This window comes from Cervus elaphus, chromosome 22, assembly GCF_910594005.1.
Source record: "Cervus elaphus chromosome 22, mCerEla1.1, whole genome shotgun sequence".
Taxonomy (NCBI): Eukaryota; Metazoa; Chordata; class Mammalia; order Artiodactyla; family Cervidae; genus Cervus; species Cervus elaphus.
The window spans coordinates 62,846,504-62,851,708 of record NC_057836.1 but is presented as its reverse complement, the minus strand read 5'-3'; positions in this window follow the sequence as shown (position 1 = coordinate 62,851,708).

Here is a 5,205-nt window from a genome sequence, read left to right as displayed (position 1 = left end):
GGGTCCCTTTCCACGTGCCACAGGAATCCTGGGACTCCTATCAAGTTTCACGAGGAGTCAGGCATCGTCTCCTTTGGAGGCACTGATCTCCGCGTACCTCTGGAATTTTCAAAGGATGTGAGGCCTCCGGTCGCGATGAGGTGGGGAACTAGGTCTTTCTCTGTGGTCTCCACAGGGGATTCAGACATCCTTTCGTCTTGGGAGATGCAAGACGAGCCTGCATTCAAGTCACTGCAGGAATATCCAGCCTTATTTCGAGGCAGGGCATTGCGGTGTCCATTCCACTTGAGGCCGCAAAATCAGGGTCCCTCTCACATACCTAGAGCTGAGAGAAGCCTCCTCTTGAGGTGCTTGTGGTAAGGTGGTATTCCTCTGGAGTCGAAGCCAGGGACTATCCTCTCGTCTCGAGTTGATTTTTGGTCCACGGAGCTCTTTCGTGTTGCTACAGTGACCTCAGGATCCCTCTAGCCTTGAAACAGTGTTCTTGGGGTTTCTCTGGAGTGCCATCAAGGAAATCAAGGCTCCTTTCATGTGTGATGTGCAACACGGAATTGCTCTGCACGCAGTGCAGGGGAATCGGGCCTCATCTCGCGGCGAGGGGGAAGTCTCATGGTTTTTCTCGAGTTGCGGCGGGAACCTGGGGTATATTCTCGAGTTACGACGGGGATGGCCCTTCCAACCACGTGTTTGTTCAGCGACGTCAGGACTCCTTCCTAGTTGCGAGGGACAACTCGGGATTGTCCTCGAGGCTTGGCAGGGCAATTTGGACGCCTCTCCAGCTGAGGCGGGAGACCAAGGGTCCCTTTCCACGTGCACAGGAATCCTGGGACTCCTATCAAGTTTCACAAGGAGTCAGGCATCGTCTCCTTTGGAGGCACTGATCTCCGCGTACCTCTGGAGTTTTCAAAGGATGTGAGGCCTCCGTTCGCGATGAGGTGGGGAAGAAGGTCTTTCTCTGTGGTCTCCACAGGGGATTCAGACATCCTTTCGTCTTGGGAGATGCAAGACGAGCCTGCATTCAAGTCACTGCAGGGATATCCGGCCTTATTTCGAGTCAGGGCATCGCGGTGTCCATTCCACTTGAGGCCGCAATCTCAGGGTCCCTCTCACATACCTAGAGCTGAGAGAAGCCTCCTCTTGAGGTGCTTGTGGTAAGGTGGTAGTCCTCTGGAGGCGAAGCCAGGGACTAACCTCTGGTCTCGAGTTCATTCTTGGTCCACGGAGCTCTTTCTTGTTGCTACAGTGACCTCAGGATCCCTCCAGCCTTGAAACAGTGTTCTTGGGGTTTCTCTGGAGTGCCATCAAGGAAATCAAGGCTCCTTTCATGTGTGATGTGCAACACGGAATTGCTCTGCACGCAGTGCAGGGGAATCGGGCCTCATCTCGCAGCGAGGGGGAAGTCTCATGGTTTTTCTCGAGTTGCGGCGGGAAGCTGGGGTATATTCTCGAGTTACGACGGGGATGGCCCTTCCACCCACGTGTTTGTTCAGCGACGTCAGGACTCCTGCCTAGTTGCGAGGGACAACTCGGGATTCTCCTCGAGGCTTGGCAGGGCAATTGGGACGCCTCTCCAGCTGAGGCGGGAGACCAAGGGTCCCTTTCCACGTGCCACAGGAATCCTGGGACTCCTATCAAGTTTCACGAGGAGTCAGGCATCGTCTCCTTTGGAGGCACTGATCTCCGCGTACCTCTGGAGTTTTCAAAGGATGTGAGGCCTCCGGTCGCGATGAGGTGAGGAACTAGGTCTTTCTCTGTGGTCTACACAGGTGATTCAGACATCCTTTCGTCTTGAGAGATGCAAGACGAGCCTGCATTCAAGTCACTGCAGGGATATCCGGCCTTATTTCGAGTCAGGGCATCGCGGTGTCCATTCCACTTGAAGCCGCTAAATCAGGGTCCCTCTCACATACCTAGAGCTGAGAGAAGCCTCCTCTTGAGGTGCTTGTGGTAACGTGGTATTCCTCTGGAGTCGAAGCCAGGGACTAACCTCTCATCTCGAGTTGATTTGTGGTCCACGGAGCTCTTTCGTGTTGCTACAGTGACCTCAGGATCCCTCTAGCCTTGAAGCAGTATTCTTGGGGTTTCTCTGGAGTGCCATCAAGGAAATCAAGGCTCTTTTCATGTGTGATGTGCAACACAGAATTGCTCTGCATGCAGTGCAGGGGAATCGGGCCTCATCTTGCGGCGAGTGGGAAGTCTCATGGTTTTTCTCGAGTGCCGCGGGAACCTGGGGTATATTCTCGAGTTACGACGGGGATGGCCCTTCCACCCACGTGTTTGTTCAGTGACGTCAGGACTCCTGCCTAGTTGCGAGGGACAACTCGGTATTCTAATCGAGGCTTGGCAGGGCAATTGGGACGCCTCTCCAGCTGAGGCGGGAGACCAAGTGTCCCTTTCCACGTGCCAAAGGAATCCTGGGACTCCTATCAAGTTTCACGAGGAGTCAGGCATCGTCTCCTTTGGAGGCACTGATCTCCGCGTACCTCTGGAGTTTTCAAAGGATGTGAGGCCTCCGTTCGCCATGAGGTGGGGAACTAGGTCTTTCTCTGTGGTCTCCACAGGGTATTCAGACATCCTTTTGTCTTGGGAGATGCAAGACGAGCCTGCATTCAAGTCACTGCAGGGATATCCGGCCTTATTTCGAGTCAGGGCATCGCGGTGTCCATTCCACATGAGGCCGCAAACTCAGGGTCCCTCTCACATACCTAGAGCTGAGAGAAGCCTCCTCTTGAGGTGCTTGTGGTAACGTGGTATTCCTCTGGAGTCGAAGCCAGGGACTAACCTCTCATCTCGAGTTGATTTGTGGTCCACGGAGCTCTTTCGTGTTGCTACATTGACCTCAGGATCCCTCTAGCCTTGAAGCAGTGTTCCTGGTGTTTCTCTGGAGTGCCACCAAGGAAATCAAGGCTCCTTTCATGTGTGATGTGCAACACGGAATTGCTCTGCATGCAGTGCACGGGAATCGGGCCTCATCTCACGGCGAGTTGGAAGTCTCATGGTTTTTCTCGAGTTGCCACGGGAACCTGCTGTATATTCTCGAGTTAAAACGGGGATGGCCCTTCCACACACGTGTTTGTTCAGCGACGTCAGGACTCCTGCCTAGTTGCGAGGGACAACTCGGGATTCTAATTGAGGCTTGGCAGGGCAATTGGGACGCCTCTCCAGCTGAAGCGGGAGACCAAGTGTCCCTTTCCCCGTGCCACAGGAATCCTGGGACTCCTATCTAGTTTCACGAGGAGTCAGGCATCGACTCCTTTGGAGGCACTGATCTCCGCGTACCTCTGGAGTTTGCAAAAGATGTGAGGCCTCCGGTCGCCATGAGGTGGGGAACTAGGTCTTTCTCTGTGGTCTCCACAGGGGATTCAGACATCCTTTCGTCTTGGGAGATGCAAGACGAGCCTGCATTCAAGTCACTGCAGGGATATCCGGCCTTATTTCGAGTCAGGGCATCGCGGTGTCCATTCCACTTGAGGCCGCAAACTCAGGGTCCCTCTCACATACCTAGAGCTGAGAGAAGCCTCCTCTTGAGGTGCTTGTGGTAAGGTGGTATTCCTCTGGAGTCGAAGCCAGGGACTAACCTCACATCTCGAGTTGATTTTTGGTCCACGGAGCTCTTTCATGTTGCTACAGTGACCTCAGGATCCCTCTAGCCTTGAAACAGTGTTCTTGGGGTTTCTCTGGAGTGCCATAAAGGAAATCAAGGCTCCTTTCATGTGTGATGTGTAACACGGAATTGCTCTGCACGCAGTGCAGGGGAATCAGGCCTCATCTCGCGGCGAGGGGGAGGTCTCATGGTTTTTCTCGAGTTGCGGCGGGAACCTGGGGTATATACTCGAGTTACGACTGGGATGGCCCTTCCACACACGTGTTTGTTCAGCGATGGCAGGACTCCTGCCTAGTTGCGAGGGACAACTCGGGGTTCTCCTCGAGGCTTGGCAGGGCAATTGGGACGCCTCTCCAGCTGAGGCGGGAGACCATGGGTCCCTGTCCACGTGCCACAGGAATCATGGGACTCCTATCAAGTTTCACGAGGAGTCAGGCATCGTCTCCTTTGGAGGCACTGATCTCCGCGTACTTCTGGAGTTTTGTAAGGATATGAGACCTCCGGTCGCGATGAGGTGGGGAACTAGGTCTTTCTCTGTGGTCTCCACAGGGAATTCAGAGACCATTTCGTCTTGGGAGATGCAAGACGAGCCTGCATTCAAGTCACTGCAGGGATATCCGGCCTTATTTCGAGTCAGGGCATCGCGGTGTCCATTCCACTTGAGGCCGCAAACTCAGGGTCCCTCTCACATACCTAGAGCTGAGAGAAGCCTCCTCTTGAGGTGCTTGTGGTAAGGTCCTATTCCTCTGGAGTCGAAGCCAGGGACTAACCTCTCATCTCGAGTTGATTTTTGGTCCACGGAGCTCTTTCGTGTTGCTACAGTGACCTCAGGCTTCCTCTAGCCTTGAAACAGTGTTCTTGGGGTTTCTCTGGAGTGCCATCAAGGAAATCAAGGCTCCTTTCATGTGTGATGTGCAACACGGAATTGCTCTGCACGCAGTGCAGGGGAATCGTGCCTCATCACACGGCGAGGGGGAGGTCTCATGGTTTTTCTCGAGTTGCGGCGGGAACCTGGGGTATATTCTCGAGTTACGACTGGGATGGCCCTTCCACACACGTGTTTGTTCAGCGACGTCAGGACTCCTGCCTAGTTGCGAGGGACAACTCGGGATTCTCCTCGAGGCTTGGCAGGGCAATTGGGACGCCTCTCCAGCTGAGGCGGGATACCAAGGGTCCCTTTCCACGTGCCACAGGAATCCTGGGACTCCTATCAAGTTTCACGAGGAGTCAGGCATCGTCTCCTTTGGAGGCACTGATCTCCGCGTACCTCTGGAGTTTTCAAAGGATGTGAGGCCTCCGGTCGCGATGAGGTGGGGAACTAGGTCTTTCTCTGTGGTCTACACAGGTGATTCAGACATCCTTTCGTCTTGGCAGATGCAAGACGAGCCTGCATTCAAGTCACTGCAGGGATATCCGGCCTTATTTCGCGTCATGGCATCGCAGTGTCCATTCCACTTGAGGCCGCAAACTCAGGGTCCCTCTCATATAGCTAGAGCTGAGAGAAGCCTCCTCTTGAGGTGCTTTTGGTAAGGTGGTATTCCTCTGGAGTCGAAGCCAGGGACTAACCTCTCATCTCGAGTTGATTTTTGGTCCACGGAGCA